Here is a 17,620-nt window from a genome sequence, read left to right as displayed (position 1 = left end):
AATCGGTCCAAAAAGTCATAGTATAGTATGTCGTCCAAAATCACTCAAAAAAGTTGTGCTATAGTATGTCGTCCAAAATCACTCAAAAAAGTTGTGCTATAGTATGTCATCCAAAATCACTCAAAAAAGTCATAGTATAGTATGTTGTCCAAAATCGGTCAAAAAAGTCATAGTATAGTATGTCGTCCAAAATCGGTCAAAAAAGTCATAGTATAGCATGTCGTCCAAAATCACTCAAAAATGTCATAGTATAGTATGTCGTCCAAAATGGGTCAAAAAAGTCATAGTATAGTATGTCGTCCAAAATCGGTCCAAAAAGTCATAGTATAGTATGTCGTCCAAAATCGGTCAAAAATGTCATAGTATAGTATGTCGTTCAAAATCACCTAAAAAAGTCATAGTATAGTATGTCGTCCAAAATCGGTCAAAAATGCCATAGTATAGTATGTCGTCCAAAATCGGTCAAAAAAGTCATAGTATAGTATGTCATCCAAAATCGGTCAAAAATGTCATAGTATAGTATGTCGTCCAAAATCGGTCAAAAAAGTCATAGTATAGTATGTCGTCCAAAATCGGTCAAAAATGTCATAGTATAGTATGTCGTCCAAAATCGGTCAAAAAAGTCATAGTATAGTATGTCGTCCAAAATCGGTCCAAAAAGTCATAGTATAGTATGTCGTTCAAAATCACCTAAAAAAGTCATAGTATAGTATGTCGTCCAAAATCGGTCAAAAATGTCATAGTAAAGTATGTCGTTCAAAATTACCAAAAAAAGTCATAGTATAGTATGTCGTCCAAAATCGGTCCAAAAAGTCATAGTATAGTATGTCGTCCAAAATGTCATAGTATAGTAGGTCATCTAAATTAACCACAATACTTCTCAGTATTTGGAAGGTACTTGTTCCAACGAGGACTTGAACCCTGGTCTCCTATGTTAAAGGCAAAAGATCTAGCCACTACACTAACCTTGCTGTCCTCTGTGCTTTCAAATCATCATGCTTTACTATCTCGTCCAAAATCGGTCAAAAATGTCATAGTATAGTATGTCGTTCAAAATCACCTAAAAAAGTCATAGTATAGTATGTCGTCCAAAATCGGTCAAAAATGCCATAGTATAGTATGTCGTCCAAAATCGGTCAAAAATGTCATAGTATAGTATGTCGTTCAAAATCACCTAAAAAAGTCATAGTATAGTATGTCGTCCAAAATCGGTCCAAAAAGTCATACTATAGTATGTCGTCCAAAATCGGTCCAAAAAGTCATAGTATAGTATGTCGTCCAAAATCGGTCAAAAAAGTCATAGTATAGCATGTCGTCCAAAATCGGTCCAAAAAGTCATACTATAGTATGTCGTCCAAAATCGGTCCAAAAAGTCATAGTATAGTATGTCGTCCAAAATCGGTCAAAAAAGTCATAGTATAGTATGTCGTCCAAAATCGGTCAAAAATGCCATAGTATAGTATGTCGTCCAAAATCGGTCAAAAATGTCATAGTATAGTATGTCGTCCAAAATTGGTCCAAAAAGTCATAGTATAGTATGTCGTCCAAAATCGGTCAAAAAAGTCATAGTATAGTATGTCGTCCAAAATCGGTCCAAAAAGTCATAGTATAGTATGTCGTCCAAAATCGGTCCAAAAAGTCATAGTATAGTATGTCGTCCAAAATCGGTCCAAAAAGTCATAGTATAGTATGTCGTCCAAAATCGGACAAAAAAGTCATAGTATAGTATGTCGTCCAAAATCACCTAAAAAAGTCATAGTATAGTATGTCGTCCAAAATCGGTCCAAAAAGTCATAGTATAGTATGTCGTCCAAAATCGGTCAAAAATGTCATAGTATAGTATGTCGTCCAAAATCGGTCAAAAATGTCATAGTATAGTATGTCGTTCAAAATCACCTAAAAAAGTCATAGTATAGTATGTCGTCCAAAATCGGTCAAAAAATCATAGTATAGTATGTCGTCCAAAATCGGTCCAAAAAGTCATAGTATAGTATGTCGTCCAAAATGTCATAGAATAGTAGGTCATCTAAATTAACCACAATACTTCTCAGTATTTGGAAGGTACTTGTTCCAACGAGGACTTGAACCCTGGTCTCCTATGTTAAAGGCAAAAGTTCTAGCCACTACACTAACCTTGCTGTCCTCTGTACTTTCAAATCATCATGGTATAGTATGTCGTCCAAAATCGGTCAAAAATGTCATAGTATAGTATGTCGTTCAAAATCACCTAAAAAAGTCATAGTATAGTATGTCGTCCAAAATCGGTCAAAAATGCCATAGTATAGTATGTCGTCCAAAATCGGTCAAAAAAGTCATAGTATAGTATGTCGTCCAAAATCGGTCAAAAATGTCATAGTATAGTATGTCGTTCAAAATCACCTAAAAAAGTCATAGTATAGTATGTCGTCCAAAATCGGTCCAAAAAGTCATACTATAGTATGTCGTCCAAAATCGGTCCAAAAAGTCATAGTATAGTATGTCGTCCAAAATCGGTCAAAAAAGTCATAGTATAGCATGTCGTCCAAAATCGGTCAAAAAAGTCATACTATAGTATGTCGTCCAAAATCGGTCCAAAAAGTCATAGTATAGTATGTCGTCCAAAATCGGTCAAAAATGCCATAGTATAGTATGTCGTCCAAAATCGGTCAAAAATGTCATAGTATAGTATGTCGTCCAAAATTGGTCCAAAAAGTCATAGTATAGTATGTCGTCCAAAATCGGTCAAAAAAGTCATAGTATAGAATGTCGTCCAAAATCGGTCCAAAAAGTCATAGTATAGTATGTCGTCCAAAATCGGTCCAAAAAGTCATAGTATAGTATGTCGTCCAAAATCGGTCCAAAAAGTCATAGTATAGTATGTCGTCCAAAATCGGACAAAAAAGTCATAGTATAGTATGTCGTCCAAAATCACCTAAAAAAGTCATAGTATAGTATGTCGTCCAAAACTGGTCCAAAAAGTCATAGTATAGTATGTCGTCCAAAATCGGTCAAAAATGTCATAGTATAGTATGTCGTCCAAAATCAGTCAAAAAAGTCATAGTATAGTATGTCGTCCAAAATCGGTCAAAAAAGTCATAGTATAGTATGTCGTCCAAAATCGGTCAAAAATGCCATAGTATAGTATGACGTCCAAAATCGGTCAAAAAAGTCATAGTATAGTATGTCGTCCAAAATCGGTCCAAAAAGTCATAGTATAGTATGTCGTCCAAAATCGGTACAAAAAGGCATAGTATAGTATGTCGTCCAAAATCGGTCAAAAATGTCATAGTATAGTATGTCGTTCAAAATCACCTAAAAAAGTCATAGTATAGTATGTCGTCCAAAATCGGTCAAAAAAGTCATAGTATAGTATGTCGTCCAAAATCGGTCCAAAAAGTCATAGTATAGTATGTCGTCCAAAATGTCATAGTATAGTAGGTCATCTAAATTAACCACAATACTTCTCAGTATTTGGAAGGTACTTGTTCCAACGAGGACTTGAACCCTGGTCTCCTATGTTAAAGGCAAAAGTTCTAGCCACTACACTAACCTTGCTGTCCTCTGTGCTTTCACATCATCATGCTTTACTATCTCGTCCAAAATCGGTCAAAAATGTCATAGTATAGTATGTCGTTCAAAATCACCTAAAAAAGTCATAGTATAGTATGTCGTCCAAAATCGGTCAAAAATGCCATAGTATAGTATGTCGTCCAAAATCGGTCAAAAAAGTCATAGTATAGTATGTCGTCCAAAATCGGTCAAAAATGTCATAGTATAGTATGTCGTTCAAAATCACCTAAAAAAGTCATAGTATAGTATGTCGTCCAAAATCGGTCCAAAAAGTCATACTATAGTATGTTGTCCAAAATCGGTCCAAAAAGTCATAGTATAGTATGTCGTCCAAAATCGGTCAAAAAAGTCATAGTATAGTATGTCGTCCAAAATCGGTCCAAAAAGTCATACTATAGTATGTCGTCCAAAATCGGTCCAAAAAGTCATAGTATAGTATGTCGTCCAAAATCGGTCAAAAAAGTCATAGTATAGTATGTCGTCCAAAATCGGTCAAAAATGCCATAGTATAGTATGTCGTCCAAAATCGGTCAAAAATGTCATAGTATAGTATGTCGTCCAAAATCGGTCCAAAAAGTCATAGTATAGTATGTCGTCCAAAATCGGTCAAAAAAGTCATAGTATAGTATGTCGTCCAAAATCGGTCCAAAAAGTCATAGTATAGTATGTCGTCCAAAATCGGTCCAAAAAGTCATAGTATAGTGTGTCGTCCAAAATCGGTCCAAAAAGTCATAGTATAGTATGTCGTCCAAAATCGGACAAAAAAGTCATAGTATAGTATGTCGTCCAAAATCGGTCAAAAATGTCATAGTATAGTATGTCGTCCAAAATCGGTCGAAAAAGTCATAGTATAGTATGTCGTCCAAAATCGGTCCAAAAAGTCATAGTATAGTATGTCGTCCAAAATCGGTCAAAAATGTCATAGTATAGTATGTCGTTCAAAATCACCTAAAAAATCATAGTATAGTATGTCGTCCAAAATCGGTCCAAAAAGTCATACTATAGTATGTTGTCCAAAATCGGTCCAAAAAGTCATAGTATAGCATGTCGTCCAAAATCGGTCAAAAAAGTCATAGTATAGTATGTCGTCCAAAATCGGTCCAAAAAGTCATACTATAGTATGTCGTCCAAAATCGGTCCAAAAAGTCATAGTATAGTATGTCGTCCAAAATCGGTCAAAAAAGTCATAGTATAGTATGTCGTCCAAAATCGGTCAAAAATGCCAAAGTATAGTATGTCGTCCAAAATCGGTCAAAAATGTCATAGTATAGTATGTCGTCCAAAATCGGTCCAAAAAGTCATAGTATAGTATGTCGTCCAAAATCGGTCAAAAAAGTCATAGTATAGTATGTCGTCCAAAATCGGTCCAAAAAGTCATAGTATAGTATGTCGTCCAAAATCGGTCCAAAAAGTCATAGTATAGTGTGTCGTCCAAAATCGGTCCAAAAAGTCATAGTATAGTATGTCGTCCAAAATCGGACAAAAAAGTCATAGTATAGTATGTCGTCCAAAATCGGTCAAAAATGTCATAGTATAGTATGTCGTCCAAAATCGGTCGAAAAAGTCATAGTATAGTATGTCGTCCAAAATCGGTCCAAAAAGTCATAGTATAGTATGTCGTCCAAAATCGGTCAAAAATGTCATAGTATAGTATGTCGTTCAAAATCACCTAAAAAATCATAGTATAGTATGTCGTCCAAAATCGGTCAAAAATGCCATAGTATAGTATGTCATCCAAAATCGGTCAAAAATGTCATAGTATAGTATGTCGTCCAAAATCGGTCCAAAAAGTCATAGTATAGTATGTCGTCCAAAATCGGTCAAAAAAGTCATAGTATAGTATGTCGTCCAAAATCGGTCAAAAAAGTCATAGTATAGTATGTCGTCCAAAATCGGTCAAAAATGTCATAGTATAGTATGTCGTCCAAAATCGGTCAAAAATGTCATAGTATAGTATGTCGTCCAAAATCGGTCAAAAATGTCATAGTATAGTATGTCGTCCAAAATCGGTCAAAAATGTCATAGTATAGTATGTCGTTCAAAATCACCTAAAAAAGTCATAGTATAGTATGTCGTCCAAAATCGGTCAAAAATGTCATAGTAAAGTATGTCGTTCAAAATTACCAAAAAAAGTCATAGTATAGTATGTCGTCCAAAATCGGTCCAAAAAGTCATAGTATAGTATGTCGTCCAAAATGTCATAGTATAGTAGGTCATCTAAATTAACCACAATACTTCTCAGTATTTGGAAGGTACTTGTTCCAACGAGGACTTGAACCCTGGTCTCCTATGTTAAAGGCAAAAGCTCTAGCCACTACACTAACCTTGCTGTCCTCTGTGGTTTCACATCATCATGCTTTACTATCTCGTCCAAAATCGGTCAAAAATGTCATAGTATAGTATGTCGTTCAAAATCACCTAAAAAAGTCATAGTATAGTATGTCGTCCAAAATCGGTCAAAAATGCCATAGTATACTATGTCGTCCAAAATCGGTCAAAAAAGTCATAGTATAGTATGTCGTCCAAAATCGGTCAAAAATGTCATAGTATAGTATGTCGTTCAAAATCACCTAAAAAAGTCATAGTATAGTATGTCGTCCAAAATCGGTCCAAAAAGTCATACTATAGTATGTTGTCCAAAATCGGTCCAAAAAGTCATAGTATAGTATGTCGTCCAAAATCGGTCAAAAAAGTCATAGTATAGTATGTCGTCCAAAATCGGTCCAAAAAGTCATACTATAGTATGTCGTCCAAAATCGGTCCAAAAAGTCATAGTATAGTATGTCGTCCAAAATCGGTCAAAAAAGTCATAGTATAGTATGTCGTCCAAAATCGGTCAAAAATGCCATAGTATAGTATGTCGTCCAAAATCGGTCAAAAATGTCATAGTATAGTATGTCGTCCAAAATCGGTCAAAAAAGTCATAGTATAGTATGTCGTCCAAAATCGGTCAAAAAAGTCATAGTATAGTATGTCGTCCAAAATCGGTCCAAAAAGTCATAGTATAGTATGTCGTCCAAAATCGGTCCAAAAAGTCATAGTATAGTATGTCGTCCAAAATCGGTCCAAAAAGTCATAGTATGGTATGTCGTCCAAAATCGGACAAAAAAGTCATAGTATAGTATGTCGTCCAAAATCGGTCAAAAATGTCATAGTATAGTATGTCGTCCAAAATCGGTCGAAAAAGTCATAGTATAGTATGTCGTCCAAAATCGGTCCAAAAAGTCATAGTATAGTATGTCGTCCAAAATCGGTCCAAAAAGTCATAGTATAGTATGTCGTCCAAAATCGGTCAAAAAAGTCATAGTATAGTATGTCGTCCAAAATCGGTCAAAAATGTCATAGTATAGTATGTCGTCCAAAATCGGTCAAAAATGTCATAGTATAGTATGTCATCCAAAATCGGTCCAAAAAGTCATAGTATAGTATGTCGTCCAAAATCGGTCAAAAAAGTCATAGTATAGTATGTCGTCCAAAATCGGTCAAAAATGTCATAGTATAGTATGTCGTCCAAAATCGGTCAAAAATGTCATAGTATAGTATGTCGTCAAAAATCGGTCAAAAATGTCATAGTATAGTATGTCGTTCAAAATCACCTAAAAAAGGCATAGTATAGTATGTCGTCCAAAATCGGTCAAAAATGTCATAGTAAAGTATGTCGTTCAAAATTACCAAAAAAAGTCATAGTATAGTATGTCGTCCAAAATCGGTCCAAAAAGTCATAGTATAGTATGTCGTCCAAAATGTCATAGTTTAGTAGGTCATCTAAATTAACCACAATACTTCTCAGTATTTGGAAGGTACTTGTTCCAACGAGGACTTGAACCCTGGTCTCCTATGTTAAAGGCAAAAGTTCTAGCCACTACACTAACCTTGCTGTCCTCTGTGCTTTCACATCATCTTTCTTTACTATCTCGTCCAAAATCGGTCCAAAAAGTCATACTATAGTATGTCGTCCAAAATCGGTCCAAAAAGTCATAGTATAGTATGTCGTCCAAAATCGGTCAAAAAAGTCATAGTATAGTATGTCGTCCAAAATCGGTCAAAAATGCCATAGTATAGTATGTCGTCCAAAATCGGTCAAAAATGTCATAGTATAGTATGTCGTCCAAAATCGGTCAAAAAAGTCATAGTATAGTATGTCGTCCAAAATCGGTCAAAAATGTCATAGTATAGTATGTCGTTCAAAATCACCTAAAAAAGTCATAGTATAGTATGTCGTCCAAAATCGGTCCAAAAAGTCATACTATAGTATGTTGTCCAAAATCGGTCCAAAAAGTCATAGTATAGTATGTCGTCCAAAATCGGTCAAAAAAAGTCATAGTATAGTATGTCGTCCAAAATCGGTCCAAAAAGTCATACTATAGTATGTCGTCCAAAATCGGTCCAAAAAGTCATAGTATAGTATGTCGTCCAAAATCGGTCAAAAAAGTCATAGTATAGTATGTCGTCCAAAATCGGTCAAAAATGCCATAGTATAGTATGTCGTCCAAAATCGGTCAAAAATGTCATAGTATAGTATGTCGTCCAAAATCGGTCCAAAAAGTCATAGTATAGTATGTCGTCCAAAATCGGTCAAAAATGTCATAGTATAGTATGTCGTTCAAAATCACCTAAAAAAGTCATAGTATAGTATGTCGTCCAAAATCGGTCCAAAAAGTCATACTATAGTATGTTGTCCAAAATCGGTCCAAAAAGTCATAGTATAGTATGTCGTCCAAAATCGGTCAAAAAAGTCATAGTATAGTATGTCGTCCAAAATCGGTCCAAAAAGTCATACTATAGTATGTCGTCCAAAATCGGTCCAAAAAGTCATAGTATAGTATGTCGTCCAATATCGGTCAAAAAAGTCATAGTATAGTATGTCGTCCAAAATCGGTCAAAAATGCCATAGTATAGTATGTCGTCCAAAATCGGTCCAAAAAGTCATAGTATAGTATGTCGTCCAAAATCGGACAAAAAAGTCATAGTATAGTATGTCGTCCAAAATCGGTCAAAAATGTCATAGTATAGTATGTCGTCCAAAATCGGTCGAAAAAGTCATAGTATAGTATGTCGTCCAAAATCGGTCCAAAAAGTCATAGTATAGTATGTCGTCCAAAATCGGTCAAAAATGTCATAGTATAGTATGTCGTTCAAAATCACCTAAAAAAGTCATAGTATAGTATGTCGTCCAAAATCGGTCAAAAATGCCATAGTATAGTATGTCGTCCAAAATCGGTCAAAAATGTCATAGTATAGTATGTCGTCCAAAATCGGTCCAAAAAGTCATAGTATAGTATGTCGTCCAAAATCGGTCAAAAAAGTCATAGTATAGTATGTCGTCCAAAATCGGTCAAAAATGTCATAGTATAGTATGTCGTTCAAAATCACCTAAAAAAGTCATAGTATAGTATGTCGTCCAAAATCGGTCAAAAATGCCATAGTATAGTATGTCGTCCAAAATCGGTCAAAAATGTCATAGTATAGTATGTCGTCCAAAATCGGTCCAAAAAGTCATAGTATAGTAGGTCATCTAAATTAACCACAATACTTCTCAGTATTTGGAAGGTACTTGTTCCAATGAGGACTTGAACCCTGGTCTCCTATGTTAAAGGCAAAAGTTCTAGCCACTACACTAACCTTGCTGTCCTCTGTGGTTTCACATCATCATTCTTTTCTATCTCGTCCAAAATCGGTCAAAAAAGTCATAGTATAGTATGTCGTCCAAAATCGGTCAAAAATGTCATAGTATAGTATGTCGTCCAAAATCGGTCAAAAATGCCATAGTATAGTATGTCGTCCAAAATCGGTCAAAAATGTCATAGTATAGTATGTCGTCCAAAATCGGTCCAAAAAGTCATAGTATAGTATGTCGTCCAAAATCGGTCAAAAAAGTCATAGTATAGTATGTCGTCCAAAATCGGTCCAAAAAGTCATAGTATAGTATGTCGTCCAAAATCGGTCCAAAAAGTCATAGTATAGTATGTCGTCCAAAATCGGTCCAAAAAGTCATAGTATAGTATGTCGTCCAAAATCGGACAAAAAAGTCATAGTATAGTATGTCGTCCAAAATAGGTCAAAAATGTCATAGTATAGTATGTCGTCCAAAATCGGTCGAAAAAGTCATAGTATAGTATGTCGTCCAAAATCGGTCCAAAAAGTCATAGTATAGTATGTCGTCCAAAATCGGTCAAAAATGTCATAGTATAGTATGTCGTTCAAAATCACCTAAAAAAGTCATAGTATAGTATGTCGTCCAAAATCGGTCAAAAATGCCATAGTATAGTATGTCGTCCAAAATCGGTCAAAAATGTCATAGTAAAGTATGTCGTCCAAAATCGGTCCAAAAAGTCATAGTATAGTATGTCGTCCAAAATCGGTCAAAAAAGTCATAGTATAGTATGTCGTCCAAAATCGGTCAAAAATGTCATAGTATAGTATGTCGTTCAAAATCACCTAAAAAAGTCATAGTATAGTATGTCGTCCAAAATCGGTCAAAAATGCCATAGTATAGTATGTCGTCCAAAATCGGTCAAAAATGTCATAGTATAGTAGGTCATCTAAATTAACCACAATACTTCTCAGTATTTGGAAGGTACTTGTTCCAACGAGGACTTGAACCCTGGTCTCCTATGTTAAAGGCAAAAGTTCTAGCCACTACACTAACCTTGCTGTCCTCTGTGGTTTCACATCATCATTCTTTACTATCTCGTCCAAAATCGGTCAAAAAAGTCATAGTATAGTATGTCGTCCAAAATCGGTCAAAAATGTCATAGTATAGTATGTCGTTCAAAATCACCTAAAAAAGTCATAGTATAGTATGTCGTCCAAAATCGGTCAAAAAAGTCATAGTATAGTATGTCGTCCAAAATCGGTCCAAAAAGTCATAGTATAGTATGTCGTCCAAAATCGGTCAAAAAAGTCATAGTATAGTATGTCGTCCAAAATCGGTCGAAAATGTCATACTATAGTATGTCGTCCAAAATCGGTCAAAAATGTCATAGTATAGTATGTCGTCCAAAATCGGTCGAAAAAGTCATAGTATAGTATGTCGTCCAAAATCGGTCCAAAAAGTCATAGTATAGTATGTCGTCCAAAATCGGTCAAAAAGTCATAGTATAGTATGTCGTCCAAAATCGGTCAAAAAAGTCATAGTATAGTATGTCGTCCAAAATCGGTCCAAAAAGTCATAGTATAGTATGTCGTCCAAAATCGGTCCAAAAAGTCATAGTATAGTGTGTCGTCCAAAATCGGTCCAAAAAGTCATAGTATAGTATGTCGTCCAAAATCGGACAAAAAAGTCATAGTATAGTATGTCGTCCAAAATCGGTCAAAAATGTCATAGTATAGTATGTCGTCCAAAATCGGTCGAAAAAGTCATAGTATAGTATGTCGTCCAAAATCGGTCCAAAAAGTCATAGTATAGTATGTCGTCCAAAATCGGTCAAAAATGTCATAGTATAGTATGTCGTTCAAAATCACCTAAAAAATCATAGTATAGTATGTCGTCCAAAATCGGTCAAAAATGCCATAGTATAGTATGTCATCCAAAATCGGTCAAAAATGTCATAGTATAGTATGTCGTCCAAAATCGGTCCAAAAAGTCATAGTATAGTATGTCGTCCAAAATCGGTCAAAAAAGTCATAGTATAGTATGTCGTCCAAAATCGGTCAAAAAAGTCATAGTATAGTATGTCGTCCAAAATCGGTCAAAAATGTCATAGTATAGTATGTCGTCCAAAATCGGTCAAAAATGTCATAGTATAGTATGTCGTCCAAAATCGGTCAAAAATGTCATAGTATAGTATGTCGTCCAAAATCGGTCAAAAATGTCATATGTATGTCGTTCAAAATCACCTAAAAAAGTCATAGTATAGTATGTCGTCCAAAATCGGTCAAAAATGTCATAGTAAAGTATGTCGTTCAAAATTACCAAAAAAAGTCATAGTATAGTATGTCGTCCAAAATCGGTCCAAAAAGTCATAGTATAGTATGTCGTCCAAAATGTCATAGTATAGTAGGTCATCTAAATTAACCACAATACTTCTCAGTATTTGGAAGGTACTTGTTCCAACGAGGACTTGAACCCTGGTCTCCTATGTTAAAGGCAAAAGTTCTAGCCACTACACTAACCTTGCTGTCCTCTGTGGTTTCACATCATCATGCTTTACTATCTCGTCCAAAATCGGTCAAAAATGTCATAGTATAGTATGTCGTTCAAAATCACCTAAAAAAGTCATAGTATAGTATGTCGTCCAAAATCGGTCAAAAATGCCATAGTATACTATGTCGTCCAAAATCGGTCAAAAAAGTCATAGTATAGTATGTCGTCCAAAATCGGTCAAAAATGTCATAGTATAGTATGTCGTTCAAAATCACCTAAAAAAGTCATAGTATAGTATGTCGTCCAAAATCGGTCCAAAAAGTCATACTATAGTATGTTGTCCAAAATCGGTCCAAAAAGTCATAGTATAGTATGTCGTCCAAAATCGGTCAAAAAAGTCATAGTATAGTATGTCGTCCAAAATCGGTCCAAAAAGTCATACTATAGTATGTCGTCCAAAATCGGTCCAAAAAGTCATAGTATAGTATGTCGTCCAAAATCGGTCAAAAAAGTCATAGTATAGTATGTCGTCCAAAATCGGTCAAAAATGCCATAGTATAGTATGTCGTCCAAAATCGGTCAAAAATGTCATAGTATAGTATGTCGTCCAAAATCTGTCAAAAAAGTCATAGTATAGTATGTCGTCCAAAATCGGTCAAAAAAGTCATAGTATAGTATGTCGTCCAAAATCGGTCCAAAAAGTCATAGTATAGTATGTCGTCCAAAATCGGTCCAAAAAGTCATAGTATAGTATGTCGTCCAAAATCGGTCCAAAAAGTCATAGTATGGTATGTCGTCCAAAATCGGACAAAAAAGTCATAGTATAGTATGTCGTCCAAAATCGGTCAAAAATGTCATAGTATAGTATGTCGTCCAAAATCGGTCAAAAATGTCATAGTATAGTATGTCATCCAAAATCGGTCCAAAAAGTCATAGTATAGTATGTCGTCCAAAATCGGTCAAAAAAGTCATAGTATAGTATGTCGTCCAAAAACGGTCAAAAATGTCATAGTATAGTATGTCGTCCAAAATCGGTCAAAAATGTCATAGTATAGTATGTCGTCAAAAATCGGTCAAAAATGTCATAGTATAGTATGTCGTTCAAAATCACCTAAAAAAGGCATAGTATAGTATGTCGTCCAAAATCGGTCAAAAATGTCATAGTAAAGTATGTCGTTCAAAATTACCAAAAAAAGTCATAGTATAGTATGTCGTCCAAAATCGGTCCAAAAAGTCATAGTATAGTATGTCGTCCAAAATGTCATAGTATAGTAGGTCATCTAAATTAACCACAATACTTCTCAGTATTTGGAAGGTACTTGTTCCAACGAGGACTTGAACCCTGGTCTCCTATGTTAAAGGCAAAAGTTCTAGCCACTACACTAACCTTGCTGTCTTCTGTGCTTTCACATCATCTTTCTTTACTATCTCGTCCAAAATCGGTCCAAAAAGTCATACTATAGTATGTCGTCCAAAATCGGTCCAAAAAGTCATAGTATAGTATGTCGTCCAAAATCGGTCAAAAAAGTCATAGTATAGTATGTCGTCCAAAATCGGTCAAAAATGCCATAGTATAGTATGTCGTCCAAAATCGGTCAAAAATGTCATAGTATAGTATGTCGTCCAAAATCGGTCAAAAAAGTCATAGTATAGTATGTCGTCCAAAATCGGTCAAAAATGTCATAGTATAGTATGTCGTTCAAAATCACCTAAAAAAGTCATAGTATAGTATGTCGTCCAAAATCGGTCCAAAAAGTCATACTATAGTATGTTGTCCAAAATCGGTCCAAAAAGTCATAGTATAGTATGTCGTCCAAAATCGGTCAAAAAAAGTCATAGTATAGTATGTCGTCCAAAATCGGTCCAAAAAGTCATACTATAGTATGTCGTCCAAAATCGGTCCAAAAAGTCATAGTATAGTATGTCGTCCAAAATCGGTCAAAAAAGTCATAGTATAGTATGTCGTCCAAAATCGGTCAAAAATGCCATAGTATAGTATGTCGTCCAAAATCGGTCAAAAATGTCATAGTATAGTATGTCGTCCAAAATCGGTCCAAAAAGTCATAGTATAGTATGTCGTCCAAAATCGGTCAAAAATGTCATAGTATAGTATGTCGTTCAAAATCACCTAAAAAAGTCATAGTATAGTATGTCGTCCAAAATCGGTCCAAAAAGTCATACTATAGTATGTTGTCCAAAATCGGTCCAAAAAGTCATAGTATAGTATGTCGTCCAAAATCGGTCAAAAAAGTCATAGTATAGTATGTCGTCCAAAATCGGTCCAAAAAGTCATACTATAGTATGTCGTCCAAAATCGGTCCAAAAAGTCATAGTATAGTATGTCGTCCAATATCGGTCAAAAAAGTCATAGTATAGTATGTCGTCCAAAATCGGTCAAAAATGCCAAAGTATAGTATGTCGTCCAAAATCGGTCCAAAAAGTCATAGTATAGTATGTCGTCCAAAATCGGACAAAAAAGTCATAGTATAGTATGTCGTCCAAAATCGGTCAAAAATGTCATAGTATAGTATGTCGTCCAAAATCGGTCGAAAAAGTCATAGTATAGTATGTCGTCCAAAATCGGTCCAAAAAGTCATAGTATAGTATGTCGTCCAAAATCGGTCAAAAATGTCATAGTATAGTATGTCGTTCAAAATCACCTAAAAAAGTCATAGTATAGTATGTCGTCCAAAATCGGTCAAAAATGCCATAGTATAGTATGTCGTCCAAAATCGGTCAAAAATGTCATAGTATAGTATGTCGTCCAAAATCGGTCCAAAAAGTCATAGTATAGTATGTCGTCCAAAATCGGTCAAAAAAGTCATAGTATAGTATGTCGTCCAAAATCGGTCAAAAATGTCATAGTATAGTATGTCGTTCAAAATCACCTAAAAAAGTCATAGTATAGTATGTCGTCCAAAATCGGTCAAAAATGCCATAGTATAGTATGTCGTCCAAAATCGGTCAAAAATGTCATAGTATAGTATGTCGTCCAAAATCGGTCCAAAAAGTCATAGTATAGTAGGTCATCTAAATTAACCACAATACTTCTCAGTATTTGGAAGGTACTTGTTCCAATGAGGACTTGAACCCTGGTCTCCTATGTTAAAGGCAAAAGTTCTAGCCACTACACTAACCTTGCTGTCCTCTGTGGTTTCACATCATCATTCTATACTATCTCGTCCAAAATCGGTCAAAAAAGTCATAGTATAGTATGTCGTCCAAAATCGGTCAAAAATGTCATAGTATAGTATGTCGTCCAAAATCGGTCAAAAATGCCATAGTATAGTATGTCGTCCAAAATCGGTCAAAAATGTCATAGTATAGTATGTCGTCCAAAATCGGTCCAAAAAGTCATAGTATAGTATGTCGTCCAAAATCGGTCAAAAAAGTCATAGTATAGTATGTCGTCCAAAATCGGTCCAAAAAGTCATAGTATAGTATGTCGTCCAAAATCGGTCCAAAAAGTCATAGTATAGTATGTCGTCCAAAATCGGTCCAAAAAGTCATAGTATAGTATGTCGTCCAAAATCGGACAAAAAAGTCATAGTATAGTATGTCGTCCAAAATAGGTCAAAAATGTCATAGTATAGTATGTCGTCCAAAATCGGTCGAAAAAGTCATAGTATAGTATGTCGTCCAAAATCGGTCCAAAAAGTCATAGTATAGTATGTCGTCCAAAATCGGTCAAAAATGTCATAGTATAGTATGTCGTTCAAAATCACCTAAAAAAGTCATAGTATAGTATGTCGTCCAAAATCGGTCAAAAATGCCATAGTATAGTATGTCGTCCAAAATCGGTCAAAAATGTCATAGTAAAGTATGTCGTCCAAAATCGGTCCAAAAAGTCATAGTATAGTATGTCGTCCAAAATCGGTCAAAAAAGTCATAGTATAGTATGTCGTCCAAAATCGGTCAAAAATGTCATAGTATAGTATGTCGTTCAAAATCACCTAAAAAAGTCATAGTATAGTATGTCGTCCAAAATCGGTCAAAAATGCCATAGTATAGTATGTCGTCCAAAATCGGTCAAAAATGTCATAGTATAGTATGTCGTCCAAAATCGGTCCAAAAAGTCATAGTATAGTAGGTCATCTAAATTAACCACAATACTTCTCAGTATTTGGAAGGTACTTGTTCCAACGAGGACTTGAACCCTGGTCTCCTATGTTAAAGGCAAAAGTTCTAGCCACTACACTAACCTTGCTGTCCTCTGTGGTTTCACATCATCATTCTTTACTATCTCGTCCAAAATCGGTCAAAAAAGTCATAGTATAGTATGTCGTCCAAAATCGGTCAAAAATGTCATAGTATAGTATGTCGTTCAAAATCACCTAAAAAAGTCATAGTATAGTATGTCGTCCAAAATCGGTCAAAAAAGTCATAGTATAGTATGTCGTCCAAAATCGGTCCAAAAAGTCATAGTATAGTATGTCGTCCAAAATCGGTCAAAAAAGTCATAGTATAGTATGTCGTCCAAAATCGGTCGAAAATGTCATACTATAGTATGTCGTCCAAAATCGGTCAAAAATGTCATAGTATAGTATGTCGTCCAAAATCGGTCGAAAAAGTCATAGTATAGTATGTCGTCCAAAATCGGTCCAAAAAGTCATAGTATAGTATGTCGTCCAAAATCGGTCAAAAAGTCATAGTATAGTATGTCGTCCAAAATCGGTCAAAAAAGTCATAGTATAGTATGTCGTCCAAAATCGGTCGAAAAAGTCATAGTATAGTATGTCGTCCAAAATCGGTCAAAAATGCCATAGTATAGTATGTCATCCAAAATCGGTCAAAAATGTCATAGTATAGTATGTCGTCCAAAATCGGTCCAAAAAGTCATAGTATAGTATGTCGTCCAAAATCGGTCCAAAAAGTCATAGTATAGTATGTCGTCCAAAATCGGTCCAAAAAGTCATAGTATAGTATGTCGTCCAAAATCGGACAAAAAAGTCATAGTATAGTATGTCGTCCAAAATCGGTCAAAAATGTCATAGTATAGTATGTCGTCCAAAATCGGTCGAAAAAGTCATAGTATAGTATGTCGTCCAAAATCGGTCCAAAAAGTCATAGTATAGTATGTCGTCCAAAATCGGTCAAAAATGTCATAGTATAGTATGTCGTCCAAAATCGGTCCAAAAAGTCATAGTATAGTATGTCGTCCAAAATCGGTCCAAAAAGTCATAGTATAGTATGTCGTCCAAAATCGGTCAAAAATGTCATAGTATAGTATGTCGTCCAAAATCGGTCAAAAATGTCATAGTATAGTATGTCATCCAAAATCGGTCCAAAAAGTCATAGTATAGTATGTCGTCCAAAATCGGTCAAAAAAGTCATAGTATAGTATGTCGTCCAAAATCGGTCAAAAATGTCATAGTATAGTATGTCGTCCAAAATCGGTCAAAAATGTCATAGTATAGTATGTCGTTCAAAATCACCTAAAAAAGGCATAGTATAGTATGTCGTCCAAAATCGGTCCAAAAAGTCATAGTATAGTATGTCGTCCAAAATCGGTCCAAAAAGTCATAGTATAGTATGTCGTTCAAAATTACCAAAAAAAGTCATAGTATAGTATGTCGTCCAAAATCGGTCCAAAAAGTCATAGTATAGTATGTCGTCCAAAATGTCATAGTATAGTAGGTCATCTAAATTAACCACAATACTTCTCAGTATTTGGAAGGTACTTGTTCCAACGAGGACTTGAACCCTGGTCTCCTATGTTAAAGGCAAAAGTTCTAGCCACTACACTAACCTTGCTGTCCTCTGTGGTTTCACATCATCATTCTTTACTATCTCGTCCAAAATCGGTCAAAAATGTCATAGTATAGTATGTCGTTCAAAATCACCTAAAAAAGTCATAGTATAGTATGTCGTCCAAAATCGGTCAAAAATGCCATAGTATAGTATGTCGTCCAAAATCGGTCAAAAAAGTCATAGTATAGTATGTCGTCCAAAATCGGTCAAAAATGTCATAGTATAGTATGTCGT

At 35.2% G+C, this 17,620-nt stretch overlaps 1 protein-coding gene across 1 annotated transcript in view; it reads right to left on the bottom strand.

The window, feature by feature from the left end:
• The window catches only part of ctss1 (cathepsin S, ortholog 1), a 43,864-nt gene that overhangs the window by 3,031 nt on the left and 23,213 nt on the right, over positions 1 to 17,620 (bottom strand). The gene's annotated exons all lie outside the window — the stretch shown is intronic.

The sequence above is a fragment of the Solea solea genome, chromosome 20 (assembly GCF_958295425.1).
Source record: "Solea solea chromosome 20, fSolSol10.1, whole genome shotgun sequence".
Taxonomy (NCBI): domain Eukaryota; kingdom Metazoa; phylum Chordata; class Actinopteri; order Pleuronectiformes; family Soleidae; genus Solea; species Solea solea.
Note: the sequence above shows the minus strand (reverse complement) of the source record. Positions and strands in the feature narration are given on the sequence as shown.